The 12,154-nt window shown below is 35.1% G+C and overlaps 2 long non-coding RNA genes across 2 annotated transcripts; one reads left to right on the top strand and one right to left on the bottom strand.

The window, feature by feature from the left end:
- Nucleotides 1-1,778: 1,778 nt before the first annotated feature.
- On the bottom strand, nucleotides 1,779-4,706 carry LOC139519860 (uncharacterized). Its single transcript, XR_011663699.1, has 2 exons — nucleotides 4,663-4,706; nucleotides 1,779-3,768 (listed from the first exon to the last, which is right to left on the bottom strand). It is a non-coding gene; the product is annotated as an uncharacterized lncRNA (long non-coding RNA).
- Nucleotides 4,707-6,025: 1,319 nt separating this feature from the next.
- Nucleotides 6,026-11,364, top strand: LOC139519859 (uncharacterized). The gene is made up of 2 exons (XR_011663698.1): nucleotides 6,026-7,050; nucleotides 7,600-11,364. It is a non-coding gene; the product is annotated as an uncharacterized lncRNA (long non-coding RNA).
- Nucleotides 11,365-12,154: the final 790 nt, after the last annotated feature.

The raw sequence follows: 12,154 nt of genomic DNA, 5'->3' as shown, positions 1-12,154 counted from the left end.
ATATGGAGACAAGCGTTTGGTTTTGAAATTTTCTACATGAGGCATTTGCCTCAGTGTAGTTACGGCCCTGTTAAATAAAAGTGAGGTAAGTGTTGCTGAGAAAACATACCTCAAGTTAAATGAAGCCAATTTACAGACATTTCAAGTATATTTAAATAATATTTATACTTTTATTATTAAACAATTTGGGCAGTGTTTGCCGAAGGCGATTTTTTTGTTGAAAAAAGATGAATTTATGAAGAATTTGGTGCCATCTCATACTTTCGATTAGACCTGCTGAGTTATTTATTTGAATTTCAATACATTGCAAGTCAGGTAATTTATTTTCAAACTACCACAGAACAAACCATTTATTTTTGTGATTATCAAGGCTGAGTTATTTATTTTCAAAATCCTCCTGCTCCTCCCCCGAATATCAAATGGTCGTCCCCTTAGGTGTAATTGGCTTTGAACTAGCTGTTATCAACTGCTTGTACTCTTATATTTGCGCTTAGTGTTTATTGTTCAGTGACGTCACGGATCCAGAATTTTTCATAAGTGGGGCCCACTGACTGCCTAAGAGGGAGCCCGCTCCTGTCGTGCTTCCATGATTCCCTATTTAAGCAACCAAATTTTTCCTCAAAAAGGGGAGGGGGGGGGGGGGGGGTCGGGCCCCCTGGGCCACCCCTAAATTCGCCTCTGTTGATTTTAAAATATGAGTTGATGTGTTTGTACTTCTTACAAATTTCATTGAGGTCCAGACATTTGCAACTAATTTTTGTCTCGCCTGTAAAGAAAATTGCACTAAGCAAGACATCGAGAATAATACATGGCAAAATCCGTATCATATGTCGTATCATCCAGAGACACCAATATCAGCCCAAGGGCCTTTAGGCTAGAGGGATGATATTGGTGGAGGGTGATACGGCATGTGAAACGGATTTTGCCATGTTTTATACGCTTTATCATATATTTCAACAGGAGAGTATTATATTATATGAACTGTTTTCTGATCCATAGGCTAGCACTGGGTTACCTTCATTTCTACTTTTGTCTTGTTTTAAAAGCCTTAAAAGAACTGCTCCGAAGCACCTGGGTTACCTTACAATTTGCGTGCTGTTGTTTTAAAAATATTTTGTTTATTATTGTATTTTTTTGTGTTTTGTATTTTTTATAGTTGCATTTAGTGTGCCAAAAAATATGAAAACTTGACGTTCGTGACGTCACATACCAAACTATTACGTCATTCAATAAATTGCGTCTTGACCATTCTATTGGACCTATTTTGCAAAGTATTTCTTAAGCTTACATAAATAAAAAATGACTGTAAAAAAAGTAGGGGTGTGATAAAGGGTATGCGATAATTGGTGCGCATCAAAGTTGTGTGATATGGATTAAACAGCAGGCTATTTATCAAATATTCCAAACTACTGTATTTAAGGTAGCACAATACAAAGATTTTTTTACTTCCAATCACTAACCTTTGAAATGCTGTAAATTTCTTATGAATGCACAGAAAATAATAAAAGAGGTATATATAAACCCAGCTAACAATGTTACGTCATAATTACGTCGTGACAATGTCATGTTTTCGTCGCATTGACGTCAGGTTATTACGTTGTATTTACGTAAAAGTGTATGGTTTTCTTGACGTTGTCACAACGTCGTACATTAACGTTGTGGTGACGTAAAATTACGTTTCTACAACGTTATTCCTGACATTACAACAACGTTTATATCACATTATGTCGATGTTGTCACAACGTCATACATCAATGTTGTGGTGACGTAAAATTACGTTTCTCTAATTTTTGTGCTATTTTCACATTTCCTGACCGGTGTGAGAAAAATATTTCTCCTCACTAGTGAAAAATCTGTTCTCGGCAAATGATTAGTCGAAATTTGATTATGACGTCTAAATGTTTTGTTTTCTTCTGAATTTTCCTATTGTGACGTCATGAAAAAAGGCGACCATGCCTGATGACGTCGCATATAAAGAACACAAGTTTCTGAAAATCTTTGAAAAAGAAGGATAAAAATCATTAGAGAAACAGATTCCTACACTATAACTCGTGTATTACGATATTTCTCCACTCTCGACAGTTAAATTTTAGTTATTTAAAGAGCTCGGCAAGCCTCGCGCTTTAAATAATAAAATTTAACTGTCTCGAGTGGAGAAATATCGTAATACACTTGTTGCAGTGTAGGAATCTATATTTCTCTAATTTTTGTGCTATTTTCACATTTCCTGACCGGTGTGAGAAAAATATTTCTCCTCACTAGTGAAAAATCTGTTCTCGGCAAATGATAAGTCGAAATTTGATTATGACGTCTAAATGTTTTGTTTTCTTCTGAATTTTCCTATTGTGACGTCATGAAAACAGGCGACCGTCATGCCTGATGACGTCGCATATAAAGAACACAAGTTTCTGAAAATCTTTGAAAAAGAAGGATAAAAATCATTAGAGAAACAGATTTCTACACTATAACTCGTGTATTACGACATTTCTCCACTCTCGACAGTTAAATTTTAGTTATTTAAAGAGCTCGGCAAGCCTCGCGCTTTAAATAATAAAATTTAACTGTCTCGAGTGGAGAAATATCGTAATACACTTGTTGCAGTGTAGGAATCTATATTTCTACAACGTTATTCCTGACATTACAACAACGTTTATATCACGTTATCGCAACATTAACATTAACGTTGTGGTGACGTAAAATTACGTTTCTACAACGTTAATATCACATTATGTCGACGTAATATACTTGCACTTTTATATTATGCTTTATAATTGGCCAAAAAATGATCGTATATACACACACATAGTATCAACTGTGTTTGGGACCATGAAGTGACCTCTAGATGATATATGTTGGTGTTATTCTCTGAATTCGTATATTCTGCATCATCATCTTTTTTTTTGTAGCTTCAATCGAATTACTGTTTCAGTAATTGTGATATAACAGAAATGAATCCTAGGGCCATCTATAGCTGAGTGGCTGCCTATTCGTATGCAGTTCTTGATAGTGCTTGTAAAAATAATATGCATTTATCATATATGTTACTCTATAAGATTAAGAGGGATGTTGTCCCGGTCTCTTTAACCCGTCTTTAATTGCTGCCTATACGATATGGGATTTGCCCATTGTTGAAGGCAGTACATTGACCTCTATAGTTATTTTCTGTGTCGTTTGGTCTGTTGTGGAGAGTCTCGTTGGCAATCATAGTACCACATCTTCTTTTTTTATATTCAATTTATTTCATCGTAGTATACATTTCTCATTAAGCATGTTCACGTTCTGAATATAATATCTGGCTAGCTAAATACCCACCCATGAAAGTAATAAAAAAAAGTTTATGAAAAGTAAATAATGCCTGCAAATGTTTGCACCTGTCCTAAGTCAGGAATCTAATGTACAGTAGTTGTCGTTTGTTTATGTAATTTATACGCGTTTCTCGTTTCTCGTTTTTTTATTTTATATAGATTAGACCGTTGGTTTTCTCGTTTGAATGGTTTTACACTAGTAATTTTGGGGCTCTTTATAGCTTGTTGTTCGGTGTGATCCAAGGCTCCGACATTGACCTATAATGGTTTACTTTTTCAAGTTAAATTGTTATTTGGACGGAGAGTTGTCTCATTGGCACTCACACAACATCTTCCTATATCTGTATATCAAAAAGTGAAGAATTGATCGTTAATTTTGTTTATTTAATTTTTAAATGTTCTCCTGGGTCCCTGGTAGTGGTATTTCCGGAGCTGCTGCAATTATCCTCTTAACAGTTGGTTCCTGCAATGACAATACAAAAACTTATTTGTACAAAATAAGTTAAATTGTAATTATTCTAGGTCAAACATTATTGAAAATAAATACTAGATCTATGTAGCTGTGTGTAAGACGTGGCTTTCCAAATCTCCTTGAAAAACACATAAACCACATAATTATATATTCAGTTAAATTTAATGTTACCCTTAATTTATTGTCCCAAAAGAGTATCTTGATCTTCACAATGCTAGTTACAAATGCATATCTATAAGGCCACCCTTAAACAATTGTTTGTTTGGCATTGCCGACCCACACTATCAGCAGGTGGGTAGGTAGGTAGGGATTTATTTTTTTTTACATTTAAAAGATTTATACATGTAAATCATGAAGTCTCTAGATCAATGTTGTCCAAAGCATTGAAGCATTGTTGTGTGTACATGCTGGTGGTTTCTTTGAAAGGGGTCAACCGTCAATGTCACATTCTACATCATACACAGAGCATACCAGGCACTAGTAAGACCCAAACTGGAATATAGTTGTAGTGTCTGGGACCCCCATATGAAAGAACAACAGATACAATTAGAAAAGGTACAGAGACGTGCTGCTCGTTACGTACACAACAACTACGATTACACGAGCAGTGTCACAAACATGCTAAATCAGTTGAAATGGCCACCACTAGCTGAGAGACGCTTAAAAACCAGACTTATTTTATTTTATAAAGTAATACATTGTCTTGTTGCCATTCCATCGCATATTCTTGAACAAACAGACAGCAGAACAAGACAAAATTTTAGGCCTAATAACAATTTCGTACTGAATTAAAAAAAAAACAACAACATAGAATACAAACAATAATAATTTTGGGAAATATTCCAATATAGGTTGCACTATACGGGGAAATAAGGGTATTCTTACCTTATAGCGTGTTCCACCTCGTTTTGGGAGTGTATGTTTTAGGGGTAAATTCAGTAAAAAATCTCCCATTGACTTTAATGCTAATCTATGAGGAAATTTGATTTATTAAATTATAGTTTATACACAATACAATGTATCTGTCATCAATGATTTCAGCAGGCAGGTATCTAGTCTATTCTTAGGAAATTACATAACATCTATTTTTAGCTTAGTAGGAATAGTGCCCTAGAGGGGGGTTAGAGTATTGTTGATGAATTGAGAGGAAGCATCGTTGTATTTGATGCAATTACAATCAGTTATTATTTACTGTTTTCGAACCATATTCGAAAAAATCTTTTTATGTTAACGGATATTGACATAGATATACGTTTCTTTGGAATAGTGATTGGATATTGTTCATTTGATTGAGTATTATTATCACTTCATTGTCACTTTCCAAGTGCGTGCTATGGGTACGCACCCAGGTAAACACAGATATCGTATTATGAGCTTTAATATTTCGAAACTGGATTAACTCTTCTTGTAGAGTTGAGAACAAGAACATAGATGTCCGGCTCACGCTATGACAATGACTGATTGACCTTATTTCGATATGGAGACATTCGGCCATGACAGCATTTACAAGTGCGCGATCCCACAATGCAACGCATATATGTAAACAATAACATATTGGAATAGAACCACGATTGAGTAGATTAAGTGTGTAAACGTTAACGTTCGTTTAATATTTACTACACAGCTTGAATTAATAAATAACTGTTGGTCAGTTTTTCCGATGTCAGTATCATTACAGTTTCCGTACATTATGCCCGCCAGTTTTATCGCTATGTCGACGGCATTCAATATTCCATAAACAATACGTTTGAACTCATGCTATATCAGCACACTAGCTATGCATACACATTCCATTTGCGTCGGCATTTAATGCTTAATTTCTTTGATAAGCAGCCGATAAGCATGTTTCTACAGCCCAGGCTCGGAAGTCAGTGATCGTGATACATGAGATATATACAAATTTGTTATGGTTTTATGCAGAACCACTGCGTCTGGTAGACACTTTGCTTCAACGTAGATATATAGTTCCAGTTTAGTCCTTACATGTATTATTTCCGCAGTTCTTCAACACTAGTCCAAGGGCACTGAGGGAACGCTTAGATCATACAGAACACACCGGGTTTACCATATACTAGGCTAGTATACAGGTTTATCTTATACTACTGCAGAGTAGGGTGTGAAGAGCAGCATGGAGATTCGAAGACACATATACTCAGCACATATATATATCTGAACTTCTTAAGGATATGCAACTGAATGTATTGTATTGGTGGAAACTCTGCCTTTGTTAAGTATATTAGTAATATTTTTATTTTATTGATAAGCACAACATACATCTGTAATAACAGCAGACACATACATGTATTTAAATAAGAATACTATGTATTAATGTCTCATATTTTAGAACATAGTATCACTCGGTATCTTTATCTCTATTCTAGATTGTTCCACACCGACAGAGATCTCTTCAGGTTAACATTTCGTACATATAGTATGAATTTATATTTTATGTACATGTATATATTCCACATACATGTAGTACAGAAGCAACAGTATTTATCATGTTCATATTGCTATTATAGATTGCTGCATGTACATGTATATCTTTTCTAGATTATTCTACACCTTCCAGGACATTTCTCAGTCATATGTATTTATTTTATATGTATAATATTTCATCACATAGCAGTTTTTATCATATTTATATTTATTCATGAGTGTTCCACAACCGTCCAAAATCTCTTCAGGTGTATATTTCGTACGGTATATTAGAATTATATGAATTTAAATGTATATATATTTCAGCACAAAGTACATGAAGCACACAGTTTTTATCATGTTCATATAGCTATTCTATTTGCTATCTCTATACTAGATTATTTTACACATTCCAGGATCTTCCAGATGGACATTTCGCAGTATTGGTATGCATACATGTATATATTTATTTTATATCTATTATATTTCAGCACATAGCATAGTACATGTAGCACACAGTTATTTATTGTGTTTATATCTTTAGTCTAGATTGCTCCACACATGCAGGGATCTCCCCAGGTGTACATTTCATACAGTACAGTTACATATATTATATTTCAGGTCGAAAAAAAAAAAAAAAAAAAAAAAAAAAAAAAAAAAAAAAACTGCTGGATCGCCACAGGTCATTCTATTTGTGTGTATTGTACTACGCCTGTTGGATCGCCACAGGTCGTATCATCCTGCTGGATCGCCACAGGTCATTCATTCTCTTTATGTATACTGTACTACACCTGCTGGATCGCCACAGGTCATTCTATTTATGTATACTGTACTACACCTGCTGGATCGCCACAGGTCATTCTGTCTATTTATGTGTATTGTACTACGCTTGTGGATCGCCACAGGTCATATCATCCTGCTGGATCGCCACAGGTCATATCATCCTGCTGGATCGCCACAGGTCATTCATTCTCTTTATGTATACTGTACTACACCTGCTGGATCGCCACAGGTCATTCTGTCTATTTATGTGTATTGTACTACGCCTGTTGGATCGCCACAGGTCGTATCATCCTGCTGGATCGCCACAGGTCATTCATTCTCTTTATGTATACTGTACTACACCTGCTGGACAGTCATTTTCTTATTATGTATATTGCACTACGCCTGCTGGATCGCCACAGGTTATTTTATTTATGTGTATTGTACTACGCCTGCTGGATCGCCACAGGTTATTTTATTTATATATATTGTACTACGCCTGCTGGATCGCCACAGGTAATTTTATTTATGTGTATTGTACTACGCCTGTTGGATCGCCACAGGTCGTATCACCCTGCTGGATCGCCACAGGTCATTCATTCTATTTATGTATACTGCACTACACCTGCTGGATCGCCACAGGTCATTCTATTTATGTATACTGTACTACACCTGCTGGATCGCCACAGGTCATTCTGGTTATTTATGTGTATTGTACTACGCCTGCTGGATCGCCACAGGTCATTTTCTTATTATGTATATTGCACTACGCCTGCTGGATCGCCACAGGTTATTTTATTTATGTGTATTGTACTACGCCTGCTGGATCGCCACAGGTTATTTTATTTATATATATTGTACTACGCCTGCTGGATCGCCACAGGAAATTTTATTTATGTATACATGTATTGTACTACATCTGCTGGATCGCCACAGGTTATTTTATTTATGTGTATTGTACTACGCCTGCTGGATCGCCACAGGTTATTTTATTTATGTGTATTGTACTACGCCTGCTGGATTGCCACAGGTTATTTTATTTATGTGTATTGTACTACGCCTGCTGGATCGTCACAGGTTAATTTATTTATGTATATTGTATTACATATGCTGGATCGCCACATGTTATTTTATTTATGTACATTGTACTACGCCTGCTTGATCGCAACAGGTTATTTTATTTATGTATATTGTACTATGCCTGCTGGATCGCCACAGGTTATTTTATTTATGTATATTGTACTACGCCTGCTGGATCGCCACAGGTTATTTTATTTTTTGTGTATTGTACTACGCCTGCTGGATCGCCACAGGTTATTTTACTTATGTGTATTGTACTACGCCTGCTGGATCGCCACAGGTCGTACTACCCCTGCTGGATCGCCACAGGTCATTCATTATTTCAGTATAGTAATGCATACATGTAGGTTTATTTTATATGTATTATATTTCAGCACATAGTACATGTAGCACACAGTATTTATCATGTTTATATCTTTAGTCTAGATTGCTCCACACATGCAGGGATCTCTCCAGGTGTACATTTCATACAGTACAGTTATATATATTATATTTCAGGTCGAACCTGCTGGATCGCTACAGGTCTTTCATTCTTTTTATGTATATTGTACTACACCTGCTGGATCGCCACAGGTCGTATGGTACTTGCTGCATGGCCACAGATCATTCATTATCTTAATGTATACTGTACTACGCATGCTGGATCGCTACAGGTTAATTTAATTATGTGTATTGTACTATGCCTGCTGGATCGCCACAGGTCATATTATCTTTTATTATGTATTAATGTGTTATATTTAACTCAGCTAGTATTTCCACTTAGACTCTCTTGTTTAAGGATTACTAAGACTTCCCAGGTTGTTTCTTTTCTTTTATTTTACAGGAAAATACAGATACAGATATCAAAACCTTCGTTTTATCGGATGAAGACTTCAGAACTTTATAGCATCGTTATATATAGAAAACAATACCCTGATGCCTGCCTTCATATATAGTATAATGTGTTAGACAACAGTTCAACTTTTGTTTATGTTTACCTATCGTTTTCGGATGCAGAATTCAGAACTATTAAGCACTGGAATATGAGGATAGCAATATCTTGAAGCAAACTTCAGAACTATATAGCAACTGAAAATATAAGGAGGACGATACCTTGATTCATGCATTCATAGTTAATGTGTCAGAACTACAGTCACACTTCTTTAAGCATTAAACGCAAGAATTTTAACTATGTAAGACAGAGTTATTTTATCCGTCTGGGTTAGAGAGAAGTGATTACTGTTATCACTCTTTCAGAACTGGTAGAGTGTTCTTTTTAAAGCACTACAGAAATGTGTTGTTTTGAAATTATTGTATTGTTAATGTAATTTTTTTTTTTTCTTTTTTACATTTGTATTTGCTAGCATTATTATTTCTTGGGGGCTTTCATTCTTTCATTTTATGAACTCATTTCATTTGGCTTTTAATTCCAGGGGAATCATACTCCCCCAATTCAATAATACATCAGATAGGTTAATTCCTGTCGAGGAACAAATTGTATTTTAAGTAGTATTTTTACTACGCTGGGATCGCCCAGGAGCAATTAGGTTCATTCCTGGGGATCGCCCCAGGAATTAGGTTCATTCCTGTCGAGGAACAAATAGGTTCATTCCTGGGGATCGCCCCAGGAACTAGGTCATTCCTGGGGGTCGCCTCAGGAATTAGGTCCATTCCTGTCGAGGAAAATAGGTTCATTCCTGGGGATCGCCCCAGGAACTAGGTTCATTCCTAGGGATCACCCCAGGAAATAGGTTCGTTCCTGCCGAGGAACAAATAGGTTCATTCCTGGGGATCGCCACAGGAACATTTTTCACTAATCGCTTATTTTTATTTTTCTCATATTTTGATAAGTTTTGAATTTATTTTCTCATATTTTGAATAGTTTGAAATGTTTATTTCAATTCTCTTAAGTGAATGAGTAGCCCCCAGAAAGCCAATAATGTATTATATAGTTTGTCATACAATGTAGAAAGATATGTACTGTTATGATACAGTTTATTTTAATATTTAGTTGTAGTTTTAGTATGTTTTGATATTTTATTAATAAACATAAATCTTAAATTGTGTTGTGTATAAAAGGAAATTTGATTTATTAAATTATAGTTTATACACAATACAATGTATCTGTCATCAATGATTTCAGCAGGCAGGTATCTAGTCTATTCTTAGGAAATTACATAACATCTATTTTTAGCTTAGTAGGAATAGTGCCCTAGAGGGGGGTTAGAGTATTGTTGATGAATTGAGAGGAAGCATCGTTGTATTTGATGCAATTACAATCAGTTATCCCACCCACCAGCCCCAACTACACCTGTGCATTAACTGGGTATTTAGCCTACGTGATAGTTATGATATGGATGTATTAAATAGGTTAAAATTTAAAGGTGTTACTCTAAGTTACAGTCAGACCAATATTGTGTAATTCTGACTGCAAGTTCTTGGTATATCTGTTATTTCTGTTTAGAATATTCATATAGTTGTTTAGTTTGTTATATTTTCATTCAAGCTAAAGTGTTTTCATGCAATGCATTCCTGCAAAGTCTAAAATATATCATCTATACAATTGAAGTTATAGAAAGAGTGATTTGAAATTGCTATATGACATGTTATATTTTCTTTTATATATCTTGTTCGTTAATTTAAATATATATATATTTGTTCATCTCTTGTTTAGGGGCTACTCTTATGGAAATGATATGTGCCTTTTCTTTTAATTCCAGGGGAATCATACTCCCCCAATTCAATAATACATCAGATAGGTTAATTCCTGTCGAGGAACAAATTGTATTTTAAGTAGTATTTTTACTACGCTGGGATCGCCCAGGAGCAATTAGGTTCATTCCTGGGGATCGCCCCAGGAATTAGGTTCATTCCTGTCGAGGAACAAATAGGTTCATTCCTGGGGATCGCCCCAGGAACTAGGTCATTCCTGGGGGTCGCCTCAGGAATTAGGTCCATTCCTGTCGAGGAAAATAGGTTCATTCCTGGGGATCGCCCCAGGAACTAGGTTCATTCCTAGGGATCACCCCAGGAAATAGGTTCGTTCCTGCCGAGGAACAAATAGGTTCATTCCTGGGGATCGCCACAGGAACATTTTTCACTAATCGCTTATTTTTATTTTTCTCATATTTTGATAAGTTTTGAATTTATTTTCTCATATTTTGAATAGTTTGAAATGTTTATTTCAATTCTCTTAAGTGAATGAGTAGCCCCCAGAAAGCCAATAATGTATTATATAGTTTGTCATACAATGTAGAAAGATATGTACTGTTATGATACAGTTTATTTTAATATTTAGTTGTAGTTTTAGTATGTTTTGATATTTTATTAATAAACATAAATCTTAAATTGTGTTGTGTATAAATGTGGAAATAAATTTATACCTGATTTACCTTTAGAAATTAAAATCTTTCATATATCATTCATGAAAGTACAAATGTAGCCCTATCTTTTGCAACAATAAAAACATAGGGTCATGCGGCATTTTTTGGGCATTCACATGGCCTTGTTTACAAACAATGTAGATTCGCACTGAATTCCTATACTGACCCCCATTACTTTTCAACCCTGAAGGGGAAAAAATTAGTACATTCAGCATATATTTTTTATTTTTTTTCAACTCTAGTTTTGATCCATCTACCAAAAAATATTTATTACAAACATTATCTGCCAATCAGAAGAGCATATAACTTCAGTGTTATACAGAAAGCTCTCCCCTAAATGGGCGGTCCCTGATGACGTATATTTATTTACTGAATTTACCCCTATAAGGGACTTTTTTACTTCTTTTCCAACTTTTTTTGTAATAAACATGTAATGTATCCAATTTTCAAGTTCCAGTTTCAATACAACCTTCATAAATGCTGAATTTGTAAAGATAGAGCAAAATTTATACTACAGCCCATACTGCGGCCAATGTATATTTGGTATATAAAGTTGCGCATTGACTGTTTTTAAAAGAATGGTGTAAAATACTATGTTTAATAAATATGAATTGTTTTCTGTGTTTGCTTTGACAAGTATTGCAAGTACATCTAGAAACTAAAGTCTTGGTGTACTCTTAGTTAGTTTTTTCCTTATATGGAAGTTTTTGGTTAAATACCATGAAAAGACCACAAAAAGACTTTTCAAAGGCTTT

Source organism: Mytilus edulis, chromosome 4 (genome assembly GCF_963676685.1).
Source record: "Mytilus edulis chromosome 4, xbMytEdul2.2, whole genome shotgun sequence".
In the NCBI taxonomy this organism is placed as follows: Eukaryota; Metazoa; Mollusca; class Bivalvia; order Mytilida; family Mytilidae; genus Mytilus; species Mytilus edulis.
Note: the sequence above shows the minus strand (reverse complement) of the source record. Positions and strands in the feature narration are given on the sequence as shown.